Consider the following 16630-nt stretch of genomic DNA (forward strand, 5'->3'; position numbering starts at 1 on the left):
GCTCTCGCCCTAACCGGTTCACCAGCACATTTTCCAAACTCATTTTGGCATCCTGAGTGAGGCCTAAGGAGGCCGACATTTTTTAATTTAATTTTATAACACTGGGGAGAGGGGGAGGTGGAAAGGATGGGCATTTTTCAGTTCAGAGCGGACCTGAGGTTGCTGCCCTGTAGCGCCGCCCTTAACCCGTCTGGGTGCAGCGCTCAGCGCACTCCGCCGGCACTAGACTGCACCTAATCGACTCCTCGCTCAAAGTCTTGAAAAGCTTTTCAAACATGTATTGATAAACTGATCATTACTGTATTATGCAGCTCATTTTGTGCTCAAGAGTGGAGCCGGGGAGTAGGGGAAGAAGCAATGGGCGAGTTGGAGCTGGGGAAAGACTCCCAGGTCAAGTCATATTTATTCTCTTGTTGATACATTAATTTTTATTGGGTCAGAAATGCCCAATTTGTGTTCCCCGTTACAGTGGGAGGTGTGTACTGTGACGGGCCAGCAACTTCCCGACCGCTTTTCGTAGAGACTGCGCACAGCCCTTAGTAGCTGAATCGCTTTGGGAGTGTGGGTGAGAGGAGGGAAGGAAGAGAGGAGAGGGGTGAGGAGGAGAGGGAGAGAGACCGAGCCCAGTCTCTTCCCGACACGTGAGGTGGCGGCGGTCCCTGGCACCCCCGGCCCCGGCCCCTCACGTGCCGTCCGAAGTGCCCCGGCACCCGGCTCCGCACGTCTCCCACCCTAGGGCCCCACTCCAGGATTCCGTGCTAGTGATGCGACGGCAAGCCGGCGCTTTCGGCGACCGAGTGGCGCCCGTAAGGGTTTCTAGAAGGCCATTTTGACAGAACACGATTCCATTCCCTACTCCCTTCCTCCCCGATCCGCAGAACTCCAGGTCAACCTCCGGCAAGCCTCTCCGGGTACCTCCACTCCAAAAGTTTCTTCGTCCCTGAAGCCTCCTCCCCGAAAAGCTCAGGGAAGGCAAGCGCCAAATGTTCTCCCAACGAGCTGGCCCCCTGTGTTAGCATGGGGGAGGAAGAAAACTTCTTTTGGGGTACACTTGAGTTCACACCCGAAACTTGCCCTAACTCTTCGCGCTCCTCAGCCCGAGGCGCTCGGACCTCCGTTTCTCCTCCGAGGGGCATCTCTCGCGGGCACAGTCGGGGAATGCCCCCTCCCAAAGCCACGCTTGCCCTCCCCCAATCCTCCAGTTTCCAGCGGAGCCCGGGGTCCCCGCCCGAGGCGCTCGGCTCTCCCCAGCCGGCGTCCCAGCCCGGCCCCAGGGCAGGCGCCCGCGTCCTCTGGCCGGGGGTATTGTTTACCACCCGCAACAAAAGCGCCCCAAGCGGCCTTGGGTGGGGGGTCGCCGCGGGGAGTGGGCCCATCCCTGCGACGCCCGCGGCCCCGCGGACACGGAACCCCGGCCCACGTCCAGCCCCAGCCATGCACTGCCCTTCGCAACCCCTTCCGGCCTCCGCGTGTGCCTCCCCAGACCCCTGCCCTCTGCCCCTCTCGCAACTCACCACTGGCCCCCTCAGGCTCCGAGGACTGCGCGCGTCCCCCCGGCTCCAAGCCTGCACCAGCCCTCGGGGAAACTTTCCAACTTGCGATCGGCCCCACAACTTCGGAGTCGGGGGCCCCGGCGGGCGCGAGGGGCGCGGGAGGGCCCCGGGAGGACACCTACCGGCTGCCTGGCAGGGTCAGGGCCCGAGCCCCCGGGGTGGGCGACTGCTTCTCAAAGGTCCACAGCGCAGAGGCAGGTAGAGTTGCATGACTGGGGCGGGGCAGGGGGGCGTCCGGGGGGGCAGACCCGGGAGCAGAGGGCCCAGCGGCTGCGCGCACAAAGCGGCGCGGGAGCGGGCTGCGCTGCCACTCCCCGCCAGGTCAGCCCCCCGGAGCAGCACTGTCTCCCCAGGACAGACCTCAGGGAGTGAAGCTGGGGCTCTGCCTTCCCTGGACCCTGCTCTGCTGAGCGAGAGGCAAAACGCGAGCTGGATTTCCCCAAACTGGAGCTGGACTCCCCTCTAGACCCTTACCCCTCCCCTTGGCCCTCTTCTTTCCCAACCTTTTTTTTTTAAGGTCAAAGGAGAATATTGGAGAGGGAAAACGTTATCAAGATCTTCTTGTCATGACCTTTTTTTTTTTTTTTACGAGATACTCTCGGGCTGAGAGAAAAGTTTGAGGGTCTCTGAATTGAATGTTTATAGATACATTAATGGGGATGCCAGGTCAGAGATGCCACCATCGAGCAATATTTGGGTCGCGAGCAATGGAAAACTGCCCTCAGCACCTTAGAGAGAAGCCAGAGAAGGGTTGTGTTCCCTTGACTCCGAGCTTGATGTCTGCAAGGGTCATCATAACATTTTTGTTACTTATTTGCCTTTGTACGTTGGCGGTATTCACTTTCCGATGAAGAAGACACAGGAATAAATAAGTTTTCATCATTAAGAGGAATAACCAGTTGGCAGTATACCAAAAGTAAGACTGACTGGGGTGTTCGAATTTCTCCTTAAGAGTCTGATGGGCTGTTGCTTCTTCCAGCAGACAGTTATTAAACAGACATGGGAATCTAAATCTTTAATGGAGTCACAGTGGTTAAGGAACATAGAAATCATTCCTCCCAGGTCAAATTTCAATGGAAAGGAAAACACTACTTCTATTGCCTTCCACACCATTCTATCCTTATCCTGCACATAATTTTTATTCTTTGTTATACGTGCTTTAATAAACATAACCAGATTGTTCTTTTGAGAAAGATTCCTAAACTTTCAACCCTTCTCCCTGATTGATTCATTCAAATTTATTCTTGAGCTAGGAGCTGGGCATCCAGAGTTTAATGCAATTTGCTTCCTACCCAGGAGGAACACACATTCCAGGTTTGCAAGCAGAGCAAACTAATGGCTCCACTGCAATATTTTCAGGACTACAGTCGGATACATACTTTGATTGGAGAAAGAAATATGGTTTTTAAAATAAAACTTCTACAAAAATGCCACTCTTCTCAATGTTACCGAAAGCCTAATTGTCAGTATCTTGTCAGAAACAATCTCCTAGGACCAAAATGAAAAGAATGTTGGGAGAGTTTGACTCAAAACTTAATTTTCTTAAAGAACAAAGGGACAAAGGCTATCATGAACTAGCAATATCCTGGCTTTTGTCAATTAATTGAAATGATTTACTTAAAAAGGTATTGAGGGGCTTCCCTGCTGGTCCAGTGGCTAAGACTCTGAGCTCCCATTGCAGGGGGCTAGGGTTCGATCCCTGGTCAGGGAACTAGATTCCCTGTGCTACTACAAAGATCAAATATCTCACATGTCGCAGCCAAATAAATTATTTTTAAAAGAAAAAGAAAAAAAAAAGCTATTGAGATGGAAAAATCACACAAAGATATAGAGAAATGTCCAAGGCAATGCTTATTCTCTTCATTTCTTAAACATTATTTGAGGCCGTACTATGTGCCAGGCACAGTTCCATACTTTGGGGGAAACAGCAGGAAGCAAACTGAAATCTCTTCTCTAGTGGTGCTTGCATTCAATAATGGAGTGGAGGCAAGGAGAATAAAAGCTAGAAAGCAGAATACACATAGTATGTCAGATGGTGATGGTGAGAGTGGGAGGGGGGAGAAGGAGGGTAGGGGACACTGGATCCTGGGGAAAGCTGCAATTTTAAATCCAGCGATCAGCTCATGGAATAGATCTGAAAGAGATTAGGGAGGAAACTGGGGGAGATTTTATGCTTAGGGAAGAGCAAATGCCAAGGCCCTGAAGGTGAGTTTGTACCTGTGGTGACAGAACAATTCCACTGTATTTCACAATGGTAGAAAATTGGGAACTGGAGCTTCCCTGGTGGTCCAGTGGTTAAGACTCCACTGCAGGGAATGTACATTTGATCCCTAGTCAGGGAACTAAAATTTCACATGCCATGTCCAAAAAATAAAATTCAATTAAAAAATCAGAAACTGAGTAAGAGTCCATTAAAAACAAAGGAAAAAACAGGATAGATAGGTCCCAATGACCAAGTCTGAGACAATTTTGAGTTTGGAAAAGAAGTTTATTTTGGAAAAGCAAATTTGAAAGTCATCAGCATGTTGATGACAATGAAAGTCACTTTGGTATCTGAGACTTAAAACATAGCCCTAGAAAAATCTGGTTCATTTGAACCTGTTAGAAAAGGGGTCTGATAATTATAACAGAAACTAAAAGGTTCAATAAATTGTGACAAACTAAACAATAACATGAGGTATCTACCCAAAGAGAAGAAAAGAAAGTGCAGTTCTTTCCAGACCTCAGTATCAAAGAATAAATGTTTAAGCAATTTCCTACTATCTTTACCCATTCTTAATAACAAAGCAAGAATTCCAGTCTTATTTCCAAAAACGTCTCTAGGAGAGAGAGGTGAAAATAAGGTAGGTATTGGATCTTTACGGCTTCCCTGGTGGTGTGTAACTTCCTAAATACATATCTCTAATTTCAGCTTAATTGCCCTGTTTACTAATTAACTTCAGCAATGTCCTCTATTGGCCAAAAAAAAAAAAAGTTTTTTTTCTATTGGCAAAAAAATAGAGGGTAGGGGACACTGGATCCTGGGGAAAGCCGCAATTTTAAATCCAGCGATCAGCTCATGGAATAGATCTGAAAGAGATTAGGGAGGAAGCTGGGGGAGATTTTATGCTTAGGAAGGAGCAAATGCCAATTTGCTTTCTATTTTTTCAATTTGGCAGAACTAACTGCTGATGGAGAACTCTTCAGTTCAGTTCAGTTCAGTCGCTCAGTCGTGTCCGACTCTTTGCAACCCCATGAATTGCAGCACGCCAGGCCTCCCTGTCCATCACCAACTCCCGGAGTTCGCTCAGACTCACGTCCATCAGTCTGTGATGCCATCCAGCCGTCTCATCCTCGGTCATCCCCTTCTCCTCTTGCCCCCAATCCCTCCCAGCATCAGAGTCTTTTCCAACGAGTCAACTCTTCGCATGAGGTGTCCAGAGTACTGGAGCTTCAGCTTTAGCATCATTCCTTCCAAAGAAATCCCAGGGCTGATCTCCTTCAGAATGGACTGGTTGGATCTCCTTGCAGTCCAAAGGACTCTCAAGAGTCTTCTCCAACACCACAGTTCAAAAGCATCAATTCTTCGGCGCTCAGCCTTCTTCACAGTCCAACTCTCACATCCATACATGACCTCAGGAAAAACCATAGCCTTGACTAGACGGACCTTAGTCGGCAAACTCTTACACATCCATAAAAGTAAAAATTGTGCAAACAACTGAGAAAGACAGACTTACTATTCTCTATAAGGAGAACAGGTGTGGATGGATGGATTGATAGATGATATAGTGATATAATAGTGGCTAGGAAAGAGTTAATAGTCCCTTGGTGATGTGGGACACTAACTACAATCAGAGAGGTCCTGGAAGAGCAGGGGAGGATGGGCAAGATAAACCTGTGCTAACAGCTCAGCATCGAAAAAGATGTAACGCTATCAATTCTGCTAAAAATTCAAGAAAGCAAGGAAAACCTAGAGTTGAAAAGACCCAGGGGAATTCTCAGAGAGTTTTCATGGAGCAGGTCTGCAGGAATTGGCATTTACTTGTCAGTTTACTGGCAGATGCAGACCTAAAATCTTTTCACTCAAGTTTCTAAACTGAATCAAAGATTGTCAAGAAAACAGGGTACATATAACACGTGGTAGGTACAAACCAAAAGACACCTCAGTTGAGAAGGTGGTAGATGAAATCAAATTGCTATTCTGAGGGAGAAAAAAATTTAGGCTTGCCAAATTGGTTTTGGAAAGAAGTGGAAAAATTAACATACCTTCACAGTAACTATAGAGAATGAAGATATATTCTAGTTATGATAATGAAACAAGATCTTTTATAATATAGTCAGCTTCCAAAAGAACCATATCCTTTGGACTTTCCTGACAGTACAATAATTAAAACTCTGAGCTCCTATTACAGGGGGCACTGGCTCTATCCTTGGTTGGGGAACAAAGATCCTACATACCTCGAGTTGTGGCCAAAAAAATATTTTTTTAATTGAAGAATAAACATATGCCAAATCAAGAACCATCTGAATGTGGTCAAGCTCAGTCTGTTTTGGTAAAAACTCCTTCTCTACTTCTATGACAAAATTCAGCCAGTTTCCCCATTTATGCCTTGTCCAGCAACTTCAATGGTAAACTTTCCAACCCACTAATTCATTCATCCTCTTAACCTCTCCAGAATTTAACCTATCCTGGAAGCATCCTGATTTGACTTCTACATCCACATCATCCATTTTCTCTACTGTTTGTAAACAGCAGAATTCTTTGAGAGCCTTAGCCAGCTTTGACATCTTAAGACTTAAATCTGCATTAGGTCTTTATTTCTCCTTCAGTTCAGTTCAGTTCAGTCTCTCAGTCATGTCCGACTCTTTGCGACCCCATGAATCGCAGCATGCCAGGCCTCCCTATCCATCACCATCTCCCAGAGTTCACTCAGACTCACGTCCATGGAGTCTGTGATGCCATCCAGCCATCTCATCCTCGGTAGTCCCCTTCTCCTCCTGCCCCCAATCCCTCCCAGCATCAGAGTCTTTTCCAATGAGTCAACTCTTCTCATGAGATGGCCAAAGTATTGGAGCTTCAACTTTAGCATTATTCCTCCCAAGGAAATCCCAGGGTTGATCTCCTTCAGAAAGGACTGGTTGGATCTCTGAGCCAGGTGTGCAACGTAATGATTTGATTTATATACATCATGAAATGATTACCACAATAAATTCAGTGAATAAGCTTTATCTCATATAGAGGTACTTCCCTGGTAGCTCAGACAGTAAAGCGTCTGCCTACAATGCGGGAGACCTGGGTTCGATCCCTGGGTCGGGAAGATTCCCTGGAGAAGGAAATGGCAACCCACTCCAGTATTCATGCCTGGAAAATGCCATGGACGGAGGATCCTGGTGGGCTACAGTCCGTGGGGTCACAAAGAGTCAGACACGACTGAGTGACTTCACTTTCACTTTCATGTAGATACAAAATGAAAGAAAATTTCTTTCCTTGCGATGAAAACTCTTACAATTTACTCTCTTAAATTTTACATATGACATATAGCAGTGTTATATTGTGTTGTACATTATATCCCTAGTGCTTATTTATTTTATAATTGGAAGTTTTTGTACCTTTTGACTATCTTCATCCAATTCGATCTCCCCCCACTCTCCACCTCTGATAACCACAAATCTGATCTTTCTCTATATGAGTTTCTTTGTTTGCTGATTTATTTTTGAAGTGTAATTGACCTACAACAGTCCGTTAGTTTCCGGTCCACAACACAGTGATTCAATATTTCTACCTATTACAAAATGGTAACCACAATAGATTTCTTTTTCATATATTTCTTTTTAATTATTTATTTAGCTGTGATGGGTCTTCATTGCTGCGTGGGCTTTTCTCTAATTGTGGTGAGTGGGAGCCGCTCTCTAGCTGTGGTGCATGGGCTTCTGACTATCGTGGCTTCTCTTGTGGAGCTCAGGCTCAGGGCATGCGGGCTGCAGTAGTTGCTGTGCAGGAGCTCAGTGGTTGTGGCTCCTGGGCTCTAAAGCACAGGCTTGACAGTTGTGGCATGGGGGCTTAGTCGCTCCATAGCATGTGGGATCTTCCCGGCATTGGCAGGCAGATTCTTCACCATTGCTCCACCAGGGAAGCTCTACAATCGATTTCTTAATTACCTCTCCCTCCCTTCCTGAACAGTACTGTTTCCTTCCTTACCTGACGTTTTTTGCCTGTTACATGGCCGTCCATTTTCTTGTGCCCTTCAGCCTAGTCTCCATGCTACTTTACTGGAGCATTACTACATTAACGAACCCTTCTTTTTAGTCTCTTCAGACTCTTCTTCTCTGGTACCTTCTTGTCTACTGTCTAGCAGTCTTCCATGTATATCATACTTAGGACATGCTTTTGCTTTGTCTTGCTTTCCCGTCTATCTTTAGCCCGATTTCTCTCCATGACAAATTCTATTTCATGCTATTTCCTGTTCCTATAACAGCTATTTGTTTCTGAGTCCATTGACCTACTCTCCCGAAGTTACATTCACAACACAGCTTCATTCCCTTTTGTCATCCTCCCTGCCCTGACTCTCGGAGAAGGCAATGGCAACCCACTCTAGTACTCTTGCCTGGAAAATCCCAGGGACGGAGGAGCCTGGTAGGCTGCAGTCCATGGGATCGCAAAGAGTTGGAATGACTGAGCGACTTTACTTTCACTTTTCATTTTCGTGCATTGGAGAAGGAAACAGCAACCCACTCCAGTGTTCTTGCCTGGAGAATCCCAGGGATGGCGGCGCCTAGTGGGCTGCCATCTATGGGGTCGCACAGAGTCGGACACGACTGAAGCGACTTAGCAGCAGCAGCAGCAGCCCCTACCCTACATTTTGAAATTTCTCATCCCTGGAATTTTGTGACACCTATAGGCCATCCTGGTTCTTCTCCTGGAAGTCCAACCAAAATGCCTTCACCATCTTCTTCCTCTGGATACTTCCTTCTTCAGAGCCCTCTTGGCATTGCAAACACTTTGGATCTCCTTGTCCAGAAAACTTCCAAAGCTGACTCTCCAGCCCTGAATGTTTTGCTCTGTGTCTGCAGTCCATTATCTCTAGCCCCTGAAGCCATGTGCTGTGTTCCTCATCTCTCTCTTTGCATTTTCACCTGAGACATGCTGGGACCTGCTTTGCTCTGATACTTGTTTCTCATAATATCACACATGGTGACTTCTACCTAGCAGGCACATTAAAGCCACCTGTCTGAATTATTTCCAAATGTTTTCTTCCTCCCTTCTGAGAATTCACTTAAAGCTGTCGATAATTTGGCGAGCCTCTTCTAAACAAATGTACTTTCTCTCGCATTGTGAATAGAGGGGATGGAAAAGTTGGGACAGATACTGGTCTGCCTGGAATGTCCTTCTCCCTCCTGTTCTCTCTTTCCTCTATATTACTCTCATTGTTGCCAGGCTGGCACTCTTTTCTTCATCCCTCAAAGACCAGCTCACAGAGCTCCTTGTCTGTGAAACCTCATATAATAACGGAGGCAGAATTAGGAGCTTCGTAGCTCTTTCAACACAGCTTCTGCAATAGTGCCGTATCTGTCATAGTACTTCTCACTCGTGCCACCCCGGTTACTAAACTGCACACCTCTCAAAGGACTTCTCTTCCTTTTCTGTATCTCCAGTGCTAGTTCCTGACTCACAACATAGTGGTTCGTAAACCAAAGCAGACACCCAATATCTGTTAAATGACTCTCAGAGGTCCTATCTAAACTATCTAAACTCTGTGACTGTAATTATGTAATTCTATGTGCGAGTGCTAAGTCGTTTCAGTTGTGTCAGACTCTTTGCAACCCTATGGACTATAGCCTCTATCCACGGATTCTCCAGGTAAAAACATGGGAGTGGGTTGCCATACGCTCCTCCACGGGATCTTCCTGACCCGGGGATCGAACCTGAGTCTTTATGTCTCCTGCATTGGCAAGCAGTTTCTTTACCACTGGTGCCACCTGGGAAGACCATATAATTCTATACGTTTGCACAAATGAGGCTAATTTCTTGGTAATCTTCACATTGTCACAATACCTTACACATGACAGAAAATGTAAAGTTCTTGCCACAGGCTCACACAAAGCAGGGACACTGTAGGTCCCTTTCCCATCCCCTCTTCTTAGATATAAGATGCATTTCAAAAATATCTATGATTGCCTTAAAGCTTGCTAAAGCCTTTACCATCTGAAGACCTCTATTATTTAAAATCCACTGACAACTCAGTTCCTCTAGAAAATTGTTCTTTTTTAAAAATTAATTAATTAATCAGTTTATTTGCATGAGCTGAATCTTAGCTGTGGCATGCAGGATCTTTGATCTTCCTTGTGGCTTGATTTCTTTGTTTGTTTGGGTTGTGGCATGTGAACGCTTAGTTGTGGCATGTGGGATCTAGTTCCCTGATCAGGGATCGAACATAGGCCCCATATATCGAGAGCACAGAGTCTTAGCCACTAGGCCACCAAGAACCCTAGAAAACTGTTCTTGAACAATCCTACTAGGGAATTCCCTGGTGGTCCAGTGGTTAGAACTCTGTGCTTTCACTGCTGGGGCCTGGGTTGGAACCGCGACCAGGGAACTAAGATCCTACAATCTGTGAGTGGCCTGGCCAAAAAATTAAATAATTAAAAATAATTAAACAAGAAATAACCGTACCAAAAATATACAACCTCTGAATCATCTCCCCTGCTCAGCATTCATGAAGAATGGTGTTGAACTTCATTAATTTATACTCACTGATAATGTGATTCTGACACTGTTCGTTAGTATTATCTATGTCCACATTTTGTTCCCCCAACTATGTGAAAACTTCAGAGTAAGACTCATATCCTCTATTTCTTTTGTGTCCTATCTCTTTAGAGAAACTAATACTATAATACCCTCAATAAATATTCCTGACAGACCAAATATTGACTGACAGAAGCAGTCGGATAATATATCCCATGTTATCTTCTCAGTGAAAAACACTAAGTAAATCCATCAGTGTTATTATTGCTCCAGGGTGTGAATAATATAACTGCTACTGTTGATTGAATACCATCTTTACACATTATACTAGACTTTCTAAACAAACATGGCTTTAAGTTGCCATGTAAATACCCTAGACTTCCAAGTTTATCTCTCTAGCCTGAACCCCGTTTTTGAGCTCCAGACTATTTTGACTTAGATCCTTCACGGACTTTTTAAACTCAACATTTCCAATGTTACATTACTCTTAAAAGACTCCTTACCACTGACTTCTATACACACTTCCAACCCCCCGCCCTACCCTGACTCTACCATATATCTAGCTACTCCTCCATCTTCTTTACCAGCTCATCATTCTCCAACTGGCCATTAGGTATTGCAGATACTCAAGGCTGGGGCTTCCTTGGTGGCTCAGACAATAAAGAATCTGCCTGCAATGCAGGATATCCGGGTTTGATCCCTGGGTCGGGAAGATCCCCTGGAGGAGAGAGTGGCAAACCACTCCAGTATTCTTTGGAGAATCCCATGGACAGAGAAACCTGGAGGGCTACAGTCCATAGGGTTGCAAAGAGTCAGACACGACTAAAGTGACTTAGCATACATGGACATGCACAAGACTGAGTTCTAGGTTCTCTCTCTCTTTAGCTGGGACTTAACTAATGTTTTATTTTCAGCCCAGGCTGCTCCATATATTCACCTCTTCAGTATCTCCTCTTGGAGGTCTCTGAGGCCTCTGCATACTCAATATGTTGCTAGCAAGCAACTCATTCTGTCCCCTGTCCTTTCACTTTGCCCTAGAGCAAAGGATCTCTTCCAGTGATCCTTGCCTCAGTGAATCCATCCAGTCATGTAACCAGGAACCTAGGAAGTAGCTTTGACATCTCCCTTTCCTCAGTCCTTTTACTGAATCTGTCACCAAGTTCTATCCCTTTCATCACTTCAGTATGTCTCAAATCCATCCACTTCTGTCCATTCCCATGGCCTTTACTCTAGACCAACTGCCACTATTTTGCAATAGTGTACTCACACCCACTTTTGTCCTATTTCATTATCTAAGCCACAGGCAGAATGACCATTTTGAAACATACCTCACCATATTAAACACAGCTTAACACTGGCTTCATGTTGCTTTAGGGACAATGTCAAGACTCCTAAAGTGGCTACAAGGCTGCCAGTGGCTATAAGACTTCATCTATTTCTCTACCTCATCTTACATCACATATATCCTAGTTTTCCCCACTCCAGCCTCAATGGCTTTATTCTACAATTGCAAGCCAATAATTCTGTTCTTGTAAACCAGTGATTTTCATTGGCAGATATGTTTTATTTTAGGCAAAGCAAGCACTTTACAGTTCTTCCCTTTAGCAGCTCCCTCTATTATCTTACCAGAGAAGGAAATGGCAACCCACTCCAGTACTCTTGCCTGGAAAATCCCATGGATGAAGGAGCCTGGTAGGCTGCAGTCCATGGGGTCGCTGAGAGTCAGACACAACTGGATGACTTTACTTTCACTTTTCACTTTCATGCATTGGAGAAGGAAATGGCAACCCACTCCAGTGTTCTTGCCTGGAGAATCCCAGGGACGGGGAGCCTGGTGGGCTGCCATCTATGGGGTCGCACAGAGTCGGACACAACTGAAGCAACTTAGCAGCAGCAGCAGCTATTATCTTACACAATTGTCAATTTAAGTGACCTGCCTGAACCCTGCAGGGGCATAGTATGGTAATGCATTTGAAGTTGTGATTAGACCCTTGAAGACCCCAAACTCTTCTACCACTAGCTCTGATTCTTTTTTCTGGAATGCCTATTTTTTTGGCCATGCCATGGGGCATGCATGATCTTAGCTCCTCAATTATGGGACGGAAACTTTGGGTTCAATCATTACTTCCTTAAAGAAGGCTTCTGTAAACTTGTTTAGGTCATTCCTCTTTTTACGCTCTTATATCATCATGCACTAAGCCTTTTCTCAGAAGTACTTATCCCAGTTTCAATTTTACATAAATTTCTCAGGTTATTTGATTAAGATCTCCCTTTCCCACTAGAATATAAACTCCCTGAAGTGCAGGGATCAAGTTTTTATTTACTGCTGTATCTCTGATACATAGCACCTGTATAAGAAATACCTGTTGACAACAATAAAAATAAATGAGGTCAGTTCTTTAATTTCTAGTTCATTGCTATATCTAATTGTAACTACACTGAGATAATGTAGTTTGTCTTCTGAAATACTCAGAAAATTCTTACTCATTTTTCAAGGCTCAGTTCAAGACTCTCGCTTTTCCTAATATTTCTCCCACCACCCCATCCCAAAAGACCTGGCCTCTCTCCTCTTTGTATCTTATAGTACTTCTTGCACGCCCCTAATATTGGATAGATACTGACAAATTGTACTTTTTGTATATACTTTTTTTTGGAACAGCTTGCTCTCTTACAAAAGTCTTTGTAGGAATTTTATCTTATTTTTATAGCTTGACCATCTAACATAATGGCTGGCATACAGTAGGTGGACGGTAAATATGTATTGGTTGGATGAATAATGATCTGTTCTGCAGGTCTAGGGGTGCACATACTAAGGAAATGAAAGGAATATAGCGCATACTAAGTGCGGAGCACTGTGGTAGGTCCTTTGCTGAAATGACATGTCATATCTCAGGGGAAGGATCACTCATCTTTTACAGATTAAAAACTGAAGATCAGGCCTTTATTGCCTTTAAGATCACTTACCTGTTAAGCAGAGAAGCAGACAGTCATGTTTCTGTTTGTTTTCACTATACTGTATTAGAAATTTAATGTACAGCTTTGGTGGACTGTAGAAAAAGACAACTAGAAAATATTACTTTTCATTTTTTGGATACCTGATCACTAATGCCATAATTTTAAAAAAGACACTGTTTCCTAAAATTCCTGCTTTTAGGACTTCCCTGGTGGTCCAGTGGTTAAGACTCTGTGCTTCTACTGCATGGGGTATAGATTCAATCCCTGGTCTGTCCCTGGTTGGTGAAATAAGATCCCATGTGTCACGAGGAGAGGCCAAAAGAGAACAAAAAATGAAACCATATAAAATATTGTACAATGAAATGAAAGGTGTAAGACACCCCCCCACACCCTTCCTTCATGCATTCCACTCTACAGAGGTAATCTCTGCTGACAGTTTCTCATGTATCCTTTCAGAAATTATTATGATATTTCTTCTAATATACTAAAATGCTGAGAAGGCAATGGCAACCCACTCCAGTACTTTTGCCTGGAAAATCCCATGGACGGAAGAGCCTGGTAGGCTGCAGTCCATGGGGTCACAAAGAGTCCAATACCGCTGAGCGACCTCACATTCACTTTTCACTTTCATGCATTGGAGAAGGAAATGGCAACCCAACCCAGTGTTCTTGTCTGGAGAATCCCAGGGATGGAGGACCCTGGTGGGCTGCCGTCTATGGGGTCACACAGAGTTGGACACGACTGAAGCGACTTAGCAGCAGTAGCAGCAGCATACTTTATATACATATACAAGAAAATGTGTTTAATTTTATGTGAAGTTGTATAGTATCTAAAATATTTTAAATTTTGTTTATGGATCAGTTCAGGATGCATTCTACTAAACACGCAAAGATCATGTTGCATGAGTGTCAAGTTGCTTCAGTCATGTCTAACTCTTTGCGACCCTTTGGACTGGAGCCCACCAGTCTACTCTGTCCAAGGGATTTTTCAGGTAAGAATACTGGGGTGGGTTGCCACGCCCTCCTCTGGGGTATCTTTCCGACCCAGGGATGGAACCCAGAACTCCTTCAGCTCCTGCACTGCAGGTGAATTCTTTACTGCTAAGACATCGGGGAAGCCCAGATTATATGTTATATATGGATAAATTATGTTGTCATTATTGTTCAGTCACTAAGTCATTTGTGACTCCATGGACTACAGCACATCAGGCTTCCCTGTCCTTCACTATCTCCCAGAGTTTGCTCAAACTCATGTCCTTTAAGTCAGTGATGCTATCCATCTATCTTATCCATGGAAAATATATATGACTCCAAAGTTATTCAAGTTATAAGGCATCTCTGATATAAGATGCTTGTTCCTGGTAAAAATAACTAAATAAAAGTTAATGATCTGTGGTCTAAAAGAGGCTACTTAATGGAAGACTTAAAAACACAACTAAGGTTCATGACAATGTTTGTTAAAATGGGGCCTCCTCTGGAAGTTTTAGAGCCCATGCTCTACAACAAGAGAAGCTACTGCAATGAGAAGCTATTACACTGCAGCTAGAGAGTAGCGCTGCTGACCACAACTAGAGAAAGCCCCCCTGCAGCAAGGAAGAGCCTGTTCCCCACAAGGAAGACCCAGAGCAGCCAAAAAAAAATAGGGCCCTCTCTTGGATTTTGGGAAGCTTGGGTTGGGATGGGCAGTGGGCAGGGATGACCCCCTGTCTGCAGCTGGCTTAACCTTCTCAAACTTGGTGTATGACTGGGTGAAGGTGGCCATCCTCTTCAGCGTTGTCAACACCATGGTGCACCTGGACCCCTTGGACCCCCACCAGCCTTCCCAGTGTATCACAGTGCTCTACATTTTTGAGGAGATGCACTTTGACCTTGGCATCAACAATTGGCTCTGCAAGTATTTATATGACCACATTGTTGCGGAGCACTCTGCAGTGATCCCAGAGCTGGCGGCCACTGTGGCCACATTTGCCATCACGACTCTGTGGCTCTGTCTGATGATATTGTCTACCTGTGGTCATGCCCTAACTGCTTTGGCCTCAACTTTGAGCTCTGGGTACAGAAGCTGGCAGAGTAGGGGCCTCTAATGTGAACTGAAGCCTCACTTTTGGATCAGATGTTCTGCAGGCTCCGAGCTATCTTTGGGGCCATGAACTTCTGAGCTACCATCGTGTACAACCTTGTAAGCCGGAACAACCTTGAGTTCACAGAGCTCACCCAGTGCCTGCTACCCACAGGGTTCTCAAAGACCATTCTAGCCATCCTATTTGTCACCTACTGTGGTGTCCAACTGGGGAAGGAGCCAGAACAAACCCTGGCACAGGAGGAGGAGCAGAAGAAGGACAAAGAGAAGCTGGAGGAAGAGGGAGGGGAAGAAGGAGAGGTCCTGCTCAGCTATTCCCGATTCCAGGTCAAGGCTAGGCCAATGAGCCTGATCGATAGAATACAAGACATTTCCACCTCTAAAAAATAAAGAAAAAAATGGAACACTGATTTCTCCCTGTTTCATGAAAAGTTGGGGGTATATGTGGGGTTGGGTGAAGCTTTCGAAGAAGACTTTTTAGGTAGTTATTGCTATATTCACTCTATATGATATTCACATATTATCCATATTTTTAAAAAACCTTTGCCAAACATTTGGCCTTTGGTATTTTGTATATTTTCATCTTTACTGTTTATGCCGTAGTTCCTATTTCCTTTCTGTGCCTTAAACCTGTCCCTCTTTCTGTTTTCCCTCTTCTGTTAATTCTCCATCAAGTCTCTTAACCGCCCTAGCAAAACCTGAAGCAGTTTTGACTTATCCTATGCCTTACCTTCCATATCTAATTTCTTAGCAAGCACAAAAGGTTCTATGTTTTCCATCTATTTTCTTTCTGATCGTGTTTTCATGCTGTCACCAACTCTCTGTCTGGAAGATTGCAAAGGCTTCCTATCTCGCTTCTTTTCTGTCCTATCTGTCAGTGTCTGTCTTCCCAATTATCATTTCATCTTTTCCAGATTGATTCGTCTAAAACACAGTTGTTATTAGTTTCTCATTAGCCACTGAATTGAGTCTAAACTCTTTAGCTGAAGATTGAAACTGTTCATGATATAACCTTATTTCTCTAATGTTATTGGTCAGTGGTCTGCCATACAAATGTTAGGGAGTCATGGAGAAGGGGTGAAGGATCTTAACGGAGGCAAACTGGATAATTCTTTGTTTTTTGAACAAGTTGAGCTTCTTTATGTGTGTGTCTGTGCAACCTGTGTGTATATAGGTATGTGTGTTGCCCTGCCCAATGTTTAGCTGTGTCAAAAGACAGTTCAATTATCTCCTTCCCAGGTTCAGTTCAGTTCAGTCACTCAAACCTGTCTGACTCTTTGCTGCACCATGGACTGCAGCACGCCAGGCCTCCCTATCCATC

At 44.7% G+C, this 16630-nt stretch overlaps 1 pseudogene; it reads left to right on the forward strand.

The window, feature by feature from the left end:
* Window positions 1-5363: 5363 nt before the first annotated feature.
* Window positions 5364-15699, forward strand: LOC138087320 (protein-cysteine N-palmitoyltransferase HHAT-like protein pseudogene; annotated as a pseudogene).
* Window positions 15700-16630: the final 931 nt, after the last annotated feature.

Source organism: Capricornis sumatraensis, chromosome 10, assembly GCF_032405125.1.
Source record: "Capricornis sumatraensis isolate serow.1 chromosome 10, serow.2, whole genome shotgun sequence".
Taxonomy (NCBI): domain Eukaryota; kingdom Metazoa; phylum Chordata; class Mammalia; order Artiodactyla; family Bovidae; genus Capricornis; species Capricornis sumatraensis.